General features: G+C 42.8%; 1 long non-coding RNA gene across 1 annotated transcript; it reads right to left on the bottom strand.

Annotated features, from left to right (window-relative positions):
* Positions 1 to 3,017: 3,017 nt before the first annotated feature.
* Positions 3,018 to 7,215, bottom strand: LOC136712386 (uncharacterized). The gene is made up of 2 exons (XR_010804828.1): positions 6,736 to 7,215; positions 3,018 to 3,602 (listed from the first exon to the last, which is right to left on the bottom strand). It is a non-coding gene; the product is annotated as an uncharacterized LOC136712386 (long non-coding RNA).
* Positions 7,216 to 10,985: the final 3,770 nt, after the last annotated feature.

Genomic DNA, 10,985 nt, shown 5'->3' on the forward strand with positions numbered 1-10,985 from the left:
AGGATTCACTGACAGAAAAACATAATTAATATTTTAAACTTAGTGTTGGAATCCATAATAAATAGTGATGAAAGACATATAATAAACCCAATTCACACTTAAACAGAAATGAAATGAAAATAATATAGTCTCAGCAATTCTGAGTGTTATTGATGAACCAACAGGTAACTATTGTCACACACGTCAGAAGTTATGTACCATAAATAATACAAAAGATATGATCTCTATAGAGGCAAACGTGTTCCCCGTCACACTGGGCTCGGTTCGCTGCTGTGACGCAAGGGATCGGTCGGCGCTGCTGCTCGCTCTTGTGCACAAACTGTCAGCTCGTCACTCGGGCTCGTTTTCATGATTCACTGTTTTCTCAGGACTCCGATCATATTGCAATAATCAAGTGAGCTCGGCTCCTTTTGTGTTAATAAAACACCGGATATTTACATTTTGCATGATTAATACATATAAGAAATGGCAGCATAACGTATGCAATAACAAATACGTATGACTACATTGTATTGTTTACTGTCTATTTCCTATACACGTGTGTAAATTTGCATTATGCTTTGAAATGTTGTGTAGTTTTGCACTTTGCACTTATTTGTAAGTCGCCCTGGATAAGGGCGTCTGCCAACAAATAAATAATAATAATGACGGCAATAAAGTTACTACATATAATCTAACACATTTGACTACTTCTGATACAACCAAACAATACAGGTGCGTTCACGTTGTGCAGAATGTGCGCAGATCTGCGGAGCAAAGCAATTCATTTTCATAATCGTATGACAACAGTGTGAATAGTGACGCATCAGCTGTCTATTAAACACTGCATGCAGTTATACAGATAGGCTGCTATATGTGTGAATATTATAACCAGCGTTGCGCTGCCGAATGGGGATTGTTACGCCTATATAAAAATATACAATAACAGTAGTGTGACGTCTTCTAAATATCCATCTCGGAGAATTTTCCTGCTGCTGCCATATCTTTAAATGGGCTTCTGTAGCCTCTCGGCCCCAGGGCCACGGCGCTTTTGCTGCAATCTCTGTTTTCTGTGTGAATGCATCCTTGCCGGCAATTTTCCAGCATTCAAACCCAGTGTGAATGGGGGGCAAAGCGGAAAAAGCAGGGAAACGTTGCCGGCAATTACAGGCAATTTTCCGGCATTTCAGTGTGAATGGGGCTTTATTCAGTTCTTTCCACTGCTAGCGCTGCATTTGTAAAAGTTAAAGGTGCAAGTGAGAAATACTAAATACTAAAAAGGGTGTCTGACTCCTTGTTTTAGACCCAGAAGGGTTGGTAGCTCTCCAGACTGTTACAATATATTGTACTAGCAGCATTGACAAACTGGTAGCAGAAGATAAGATAAGATAAGAATTTGTACTCAACAGGACTATGTTTTAATTAGATTTCCATTAACTGCATTAATCATACCTGAAAATGCTGGTAACAGAAGTGGTTGTGGTGGTGTACGTGACTTTCAAAGTGAGTAAGCTGTATGATTCCTCTACCAGATGAATGCTTCTGTTCTCACACCTCATCTGTATGTGGTGTGTGACTCTTGCGGTTTCACACAGCACAGATGTGTCAAGAGATTTCTCACAGACTTGCTGAACAGTGCATTCCACGTACAACCATTTTCTACACACTTGAAGGGTACAAACTGATAAACTCGAGGTGAGGGAGGTGTGCTAGCAACCTCTCCCCCTTTCTGTTAACCCATCTCTACTACAAGGCAGTGTCGGTCAGGAGAGGGGGGCTGTGCTGTGCTGGAGCTTTGTTCTCTCAGTTTCTTTATTATTTATTATCTTCTCGTTTCTGACCAATTTTGTAAACGCATCCCCTCCTACAGTTCCTCAGCCATCAAAATGACACTTTGCACTTTTTTTACTATATCTGAAAATGTATGCTGTTACTTTTGGTGTTGATTGGTTGTGCATATTCTGTTGTGGCCCCCAAGGACCCCAAAACATTTGACAGCTAATAACTACTGACAGGTTACTTTTAGGGTCAGACTTATACTTGAACACTAATAGGAATCCATAGATTCTCTTTCTGAATATATTGTAGTGATCCTGGAACTGTACTTCTGTATCGCTGTATTGATTTCAGGGACTGTAAATAGTTGCCGGTCATTTTTGTGCTGTGAGACTGCCCAAGCCATTAAGAGGGGTGGGTGGCCTGTAAAATTGTGTGTGTGTATTCCAGGGTTTCCCTGCTCCGGGGGGGATGGGTTTGGCACATTTCAGGGGGTCAGAGGTGAGGCCAACGGGAAGACACTGATTGGAGGAGGGGGAATCAGAAGGGAGGGGATGGCAGGGTGAGAGGTGGGTTGTTGGGAAGAAGACACTGAGTAGAGAGGGTGCTTTTGTAGAATACCTGGTATAAATAATCTGTGTGCTAGCAAACATAGGTAACGTTGTTTGGTGTTTAACAAGGAGAGAGTGTGTAGTTTAAGAGGGTTTGTTGTTTGGCCTGGTCTTGGCTGATGAAGTTCATAGACTGCAAGTGTAACCCCTGCCCAAGGTGGTGGAGCAGAGAGACGGAGAAGAGTTGAGACGGGCAAGGGTCAAGAGCAGGCAAATGGGATCCGAAGGAGCAGGCAAAAGAATAGTCAGGAAGGCAGGTGGTAGGTCGGGCGGTGGTACAAACAAATCCGTAGGGAGAATCTGGGAGGCAGTGGTCAAGAAGAAAAAGCAGGAGTCATTAACTAGGCACAGGTAGCGAAAGCTGGGATCAACACAAAGAAGAGCAAAACTTAGTATTGATTGTAGGGACTCAGGGGTTTAAATAGAGAGCTGAGTGAAGCAGGGAACATGGATGTGAGGTGCGGGGCCAATAGGGTTGGAGACTGAAACTTGCATGTGCACATGGCGCTGTGGACTGTTAATGGATTGATTGACGCTGATGAATGGAAAGGATGGTTTAGAACTCGGGGGATGATTACCTCTGGTGCCGAACAGTGGAATGGAGGAGTGAGGATGACACAATTACCAGATAAAATAAAATAAAACACAGGATCTTCTTACCTAATGTTTATCTATACTCAATTCAATCAATTTTTAGTTGTATATCGCATTTCCCAGGGTAGCCACAGAGTGCTTTACAGCGTGTTAAACATCCAACATACGTACAGCAAAATAAAAAATACAATAAAATAAATAAAAATAAGACCTTACACAGTTGAAATGACCTAAAATAAAGTAAACCAATATTAAATAAACCAATAAGCATGGAGAAGTGAAAAACAAGAACTCCTATGGATGGCATGTAGGAGAAAATAAATCTCTGGGGCTCCACGGCTTAGGGCCAAGGCCTAATGGTTGCTTTTCATCCAGGTGTAGTTGTCACAGCAGCAAGGAGATCAGAAAGCTCTTAAATGGTGCTGCTGGCTGTGGTCTTCCCTCTGGCGGGGGCCTCTCATCGGCCCTTGGGGGTGGGGGATTGGAACATCATCAGCTCTTGGGTGGCGATGACTTGTCAGACCTTGGGGTGTGGGTGCCCTGTTAGCCCTCCATGGTGGGGTACTTCTGGGGTGGGTTGTGTCTCGTCGGGCTTCCACGGTGGGGACGAGGTGCCTCGTCAGCTCCTCAGGGGAGCTATTGCTGGAAGACAAAAAAATTGTGCTCAGGTACAGCTCATGCAATGCAGGACATTTCCAAAGACAGTTGTGCATTGCATGTCCATGGCACACCGGCGGCACTATGGGCTAGAAAAACAGAGACTAAACAGATGAGTCTTCAGCCGTGATTTAAAGGCTGAGACAGAGGGAGCATCTCTTACATGATGTGGTCATGTGTTTCTGTTTCATTTAGGATTCTTGCAGCAGCATTTTGGACTAACTGTGCAAAAATACAGTGCCGTGAAAAAGTATTTGCGCCCTTCCTGATTTCCTCAATTTTTTCATATTTGTCAAACTGAATGGTTTCAGATCTCCATACAAAATGTAATATAAGACGAAGAGAACCCAAGTACACAAAATTCAGTTTTTAAATGATATTTGTTTTATTTAAGGAAAAAAGTTATCCAACACAAACTGGCGCTGTGTGAAAAAGTAATTGCAGCCTTAGTTACTCAATCAACCCATTAACCAAATTTAAATTATCATTGGATTAAATTCGATCAGACACACCCAGACTTGATTACTGCCAGCCCTGTTGAATCTAAACAAGACTTATATAGGACCTTACCATCGATGTGAAGTCGGCTACAAAGGTCTCAACAAGCAGCACACTATTCCAAAAATGGAATTAATGGGAGAATTGCAAGGCGCAAACACTGCTGACTAAGAGAAATACTAGTGTTCATCTCACAATTGCAAAGAAGCACACTGATGACCCCCAAGCCTTTTAGGATAATATTCTGTGAACAGATGAGTCAAAAGTGGAACTTTTTGGAAGACACGGGTCCCGTTATGTCTAGCGTAAAGCCAACACAGCATACCAACAGTCAAACATGGTGGTGATAGTTTGATGGTGTGGGGATGCTTTGCTGCCTTAGGGCCTGGAAGACTTGCCATCATAGAAGGACCCATGAATTCTGCTCTCTACCAGAAAATTCTCAAGGAGAATGTTGGGCCATGAGTCCGTGATCTGAAGCTGAAGTGTAATTGGGTTATGCAGCAGGACAATGATCCAATAAGTCCACCTCAGAATGGCTCAAATGAAACAAAATTATGGTTTTGGAGTGGCCTAGTCAAAGTCCTGACTTGAACCCTATCGAGATGCTGTGGTAGGACTTTAAACGAGCAGTTCATGCTCAAAACCCTCCAATGTCACTGAATTACAGCAATTCTGCAAAGAAGAGATGGCCAAAATTCCTCCACAGCGATGTGAAAGACAGATCTCCAATTATAGGAAGCTTTTGGTTTCAGTTGTTGCTGCTAAAGGTGGCACAAGCAGTTATTCAGTTCAGGGGGCAATTACTTTTTCACACAGGGCCAGTTGGTGTTGGATAACTTTTTTCCTTAATCAAATCATCATTTAAAAACTCAACTTTGTGTTTACTTGGGTTCTCTTCGTCTTGCATTACATTTTGTATGGAGTTCTGAAACCATTCAGTATGACAAATACACAAAAATGGAGGAAATCAGGAAGGGGGCAAAATACTTTTTCATGGCACTGTAGCTCTGTTTGTGCTGCCTGACAATGGTATTACAGTAATCCAATCTACATTTAACAAATGCGTGTATCAATTTCTCAGTGTCATGTAATGAGCAATTGTCTAAGTCTAGCAATGTTTGTAAGCTGCAGGAAAGAGATTGACACATTGTGAATGTGTGATTCAAAGGATAGATTAAGGTCACAGATGACATCCAGGTTTCATGCTATCTCCTTGAAATTAAAGTTATTATTCAATTTTGTCAGTGTATGAGGAACAGATTTTTGTCCCCTAAAATTAGGACTGTTTTATCAGAATTAAGCATAAGGAAATTACTTGTCATCCATGTTTTAATCTCAGACAGACAGCAGAATAGTGTTTCTATGTCTATGGTATGGTTAGGATTTACTGACAAATATGTCACCTCTAGTGGGTAGTAGGGGCGACATGCTATGCGACGCTACGCTTCTGTTTCACAAGAGAGGACCTCGTTACACCCACTCTCTCTTCCGGGGCAGGCTCGATGGGACCCCAAGACACCACCACACGGACGGGTAAGTTTCAACAATGAGGTTTATTACAACAAATGCTAAGACAGGGCACAAAGACTGTACTTTAGCAGGGGGATGCAATACACTGGGGAATATATAAAACCTATGCTAAAACTGCCTTTAATAAAAGTGGCAATAACAGTAAAAACCCTACCAAAAATAAAGAAAATAAGCAAACAGGAGCTAAAGATACATTTATAAAACCCATACAAACAAATCACAAGAGCAAAATCACAGTTTCTCCATTTGTCTTTACAGGAGACCTGCAGCACCACATACAAATGCAGGTAGGTGCAACTGCCAGCGAAGGCCCCCCTTTCAGAGCATCTCCAGCCAGCGCCTGTCTGTTTGACAGATATGATTTATACTATGATAGAACATTGTGGGACAGGCCAATAGGGTTTTCTAAGTGGTGTATCAAGATTTGGTGGTCAACTGTGTCTAGTCTAGTCTAGTAAAATAATAACTAAGTCGGAGGACTGTAACACATCGTTTAATACTTTTCTGTACTGCGGCCAGAGCGGAAGCCTGATTGAAATTATCAGTTAAAAAAGCTTGCAATTGGTTTGCAACTACTTTCTCTAGAACCTTAGAAAGGAAGGGAAGGTTTGAAATAGGTCGGCACTGGATTTCTTATGAAGTGATGTGGCAGGGAGGGGGTTAATTGTCCCTCCCTGCCTGCTCATGGACTGCAGGTGGCTGGGGTGATTGATCAATTAAGGTCAATCAACCCCAGCCACCTGCTATATAAGGAGGCCTCGGCCAGCCATTAGGGAGAGTTGGGTGTGGGAGGAAACCTGTCCAGTGTACTGTTTTGGTGGGGCTTCATGTTTTGCTCTTTTTGTGGCACAGTGAAGTCCTTTGACCAGCCCGTGTCTTTTTGGTTACCTGTGTGGCATCAGTAATTAGTTTCTCGATTGCTTGAGCACATTCCTCCAAAACAGAATTCACTTTTTCAAAACAATTAACCTTACCTACATTAGCATAGCACACTTTTAAATAAACTAAAACAAGCACTTTTTGAATCATGTCTCCCCAGTGTTACAAATACATAAACATTGTCTTAATATATAAATACTGTTCTTACCATAATGCAATGTGTTAAGGTACAAAGCTTCAGTTGAAGCAACCCTTCGGATCCCAGTGAATCAGGCACCCCAGACAGCGCTTCCAGTAACAGATGAGACTTTTCAACAGGAGACGAGCGCTTGGGAAGAAAAAATCACAGACACTGAAGTCTGTTCGTTTATCTTCGTTTATTGAAAGTTTCACACAGCCTTTTATACATCTACAAGCAGTATTTCAAAAGAGTTTTGTGGGGTGATATTTTCTTGGCATATGTCCCGGGGCAGCTCCGAGACATGGGAAACAATATTTAATAAGGTATTATTTGTAATTAGTCCAGAAAGGGAGGCATTGACATGGTACACCAAGGACACAGTGTACTAATAAGAACGTGTTGATAGATAATTTTGGTTCGTTACCCAAAGAATTTCCATGGCAGCAGAAATTGTTTTCATCTGCCACACAGATAAGTCTGAGCAGAGAAATCCTAATAAAAACAAGTTTTAACTAGTGACTTACTGGAAAGTTTATTATATTTTCTAACAGTTATACAGTGGTGATATACAATACATAGGGGGCAATTTTAGCCCAACACAATGTATATCCTGCATTAAATCATTTGCCAGCATGAAGTAACTTTCACACAAAAAAATCAGAATATAAATATTTGATAGACTTTAGATGTCCAGCAAATGTATAACTCAAAGTTAAAACTTTAATAGCATAATATGGTATCCAAGACAGGAATGTTGCATAACGTTGCGTCACTAGATGAAAATACCACGAAACCTGAAACCAGAAGCGCAGTTGGGTTCTGGTTTGCTTTGCCCGTCACATTAGGAATCTTGGGTGAACACAATGCAATTTATGTTTAATCTTAATTGTAAACTACTGAAAATACATTAATAAACGTATACAACTTGGGACTCCAAACTCCGCCCATGATGTTCATTCATAGAAAAACTATACGTGTGTTTACTAAACAACACAGTGTTTTAGGTAAAGGCACTGTAAGAGTGAATTTACCTACTGCAGTGAAAGCGGCAAGAGCAAATTTTCAACTCTTTTCAACAATTGTATTTGTGAGCCACCTGTGTGTAGAGAAGTTCATACCACTGATATTTTCTGAAGCTGCGGGACTGGAGACGCACGATTCTGGTGTTCCTCTCCCAACAGCGAGAACACAGTTTGAGGATTAATGACATCAGTCTGTGTTGCGCATTTGCAATAAAGCATCTGAAACTTTGTGCTCCAATTATGGGTTTAACATGTCCTGGATCCTGGGAATGGGATGTCTGTCAGGTATCGACTTCTGCTTCAGCTCTCGGTATTCACAGCAGATTCGCAGGGTGGCATCCTTCTTTCTCACACAGACAATTGGTGAGGAGAATGGTGATTTTGTAAACCATCTTATATTTAGAAGGTCCTGCAGGTACTCTTTGACTTCCTTATCCAGTGGCTTCTGGACTAAAATATAAGTCTTCTGGACCGGGGTTTGATCTTTAAGAGATGTGCATCCTCAATGATGGGATACAGCCCACATCCTTATCATCTCGAGCAAAGGCATTGCACTGCTTTCTGAACATCCTACTCACCATAGCTTGCTGCTCCTCATTCAGGTGGTCCAACTGTATCAGTGGGTGCCACGCTTGATGGGGGTCCTGCATCTGCGCATTGAGTTGCTGCTCCGTAATTTTGGTGGGGGGGCCACACTGTGCTTGCAGACTTGTCCCATTCTGGTCAAGTGATCTTGGAAGTACCTCCACAGGCTGGACTTGTCCCAGAGTGGCTCGCTGGTCCAGTGTGATGTTGTGTTTGGTAGTATTAATCACTGGAACTGGAATTTGCAAGGAATTGCCTTTCCTGACGGTTACCAACACTTCCTCAATCTGTAAGCCTTCAGGACATAGTGGTCTTTCTTCAGGGACAAATAACATCACAGTCTCTGTCCCAGGTGTGTACAGCATCGAACCGTTGTGGTTTTCCCTGGAGGTAGGACGTCTCCCTGTCTTAACTACACTGCACTCACTGTCAGACTGACATGAGCGTATTGATTGGATGAGAGTTTTTGCTTCTCTAGGGTCAATACAGAAAGCTTCACTCACCAAACTGGCTGTGCTCTCATCAGGCACTGTCTTTTGTTGTTCAGCTTATCACTTGATTACTTCCTCGATTACATTGTAGCCAAGTATAGGGTCTTCTGCTACAAGGGGATTGCTGGAAAACAAGGATTGGGACTTGAAAAATTGAACAGTGGGGTGGGCTCCATTTCTATCAAGCTAGTAAATTGGATAATGGTTTCATTCACTGCCTCAATGATTTCTGGATCATTGAACTCCCTGAGCTATTGTTCTGGTCACTATGATGATATTTTAAGTGTGTTTTTTTTTACATCTTTGAGAAGGAGAGTCCACTGCTGTTTTCTACGCGTTGTGTTTTAATTTATGTAATTTGTTGTTATTGTGGCTGTATGTAATCGGGAGGTGCGGGCGGGAGAACGTAGCCAGCTCTAGTTATAGTGGACCAGTGATTGGGTTAGGGGTTTTATATTGTAACGAGCACCGCTTTTCCTGGCTCCCGTTGCGGTTCCACCACTCCATGCAGCAATAATGGAGGAGGCGCAGGTTGCAAACCAAACCAAAGCTTTATTACAGAACAGGATTTTTCAGGCTGGAGCGACTTCGCTGGCTGACTATAACTCTCTCAAACTCTAAACACTCAACTCCTACTCAACTCCAACACCAACTGCAACTCAACTGCCACCTGCGAACCCCTATTTATTCCCTTGCACCCCGTGACTGGCTCACCCAATCACAGCTCTCCGCGTGTTCCCGCGCGGGGCCAACCCCTGACCCCTGACCCCTGACCCCTGACCCCTGGTAACTAAACAAGTTGCCTGGGCATAACAGGCAGCACCCCCCCCCCCCCCCTCAAATGACCCCCCCAGTCCCAGAGCGCTACAGTATTTTCATGATTTTATTTTTCTTTGTTTCACTTTCTAATTATTGGTTGTTTTTGGAACGTATGTGTGCAGCGATTTTCTTGTAGTTCATTTATTCATACACTTTTGGGGATTTATGTTTATCTCGGGTCAGGGTGAAGTGAGTGTTTGTCACCCCCTGGTGGTGATTGTCTGATTGTACCTCTATGTATTGAAATCCGTTTTGAATAATTAGTTTTAATATTCTGTACGAGATAAACTTACCCTTTTTATTTCACGTCTCTGCTTACTCTTATGTGGTTAGGAGGGCCTGCACTGGGGGACTGGGTGAAATTCCCAAAGTGGCGTAGTCGACAATTACTGGGCAGACGTGCTCTTATATTTTAGTGCAGTTGCATACTACTGTCCTCATGTGGCAGTGTCTGCATGCGTCTATAACGGATCCCTGCAGCTGATTTAAAGCTGCTCTCTTGCAGTTGTTCCCGTCCCACGGTGGAGAAATCCTCTGCACAAACGGTGGCACTGAGATCCCAAGTTTGTCTGGAGAAGCTGATTCCCGTCTCTTTATCCTGGAAAACTTCTGGCAATAAAGCAACTGAAACTCTGTGCTCCAGTTTGCATTGTTTTCATGGTCACATGCCGTTTCCCTTTCCACGACCTACTCCTGCAGTGGTATTAACCGTCACTGTACTACACTGGAATTGTGTTCCCATATAGATTAAAACCTACATCCCTACAGTAACTCAAACTGTGTGCTGTAATAACTACAATAATCTACAACCTGGACTGGATAATCAAACTAGAGTTTTATAGAGTACGTGTTTCATAACCACTTCGGATATACCCTGAAAGTGCATTTTATACCAATATTGCGATATACAAATAAATATCCAAAGAATATACTAACATCAGTTCTGAAATATAATACAGCAATACTTTATTTTAAGTATGCGAAGATTGACCTATAGTGTACATAAATGTATCCCTTAGTATATAATACAGGTGGGCTATTGGCAGGGGGTCGTTAGCAATATGTGTGCAGAAGAGGAGAAAGGTCGCGTTTGTGTAGCACAGATTTCGGCTGATCTGCGCTGCTCCGCCAATGGGATCGGTGGGATTGTGCAGCTCTGTGCAGCTCTGCGCTGCTCCGCCAATGGGATCGGTGGGATTGTGCAGCTCTGTGCAGCTCTGCGCTGCTCCGCCAATGGGATCGGTGGGATTGTGCAGCTCTGTGCGGATCTGCGCTGCTCCGCCAATGGGATCGGTGGGATTGTGCAGCTCTGTGCGGATCTGCGCAACACGAACGTAAACGCTGTGAAGCTCCCGGAAGC

Source organism: Amia ocellicauda, chromosome 2, assembly GCF_036373705.1.
Source record: "Amia ocellicauda isolate fAmiCal2 chromosome 2, fAmiCal2.hap1, whole genome shotgun sequence".
Classification (NCBI taxonomy): Eukaryota; Metazoa; Chordata; class Actinopteri; order Amiiformes; family Amiidae; genus Amia; species Amia ocellicauda.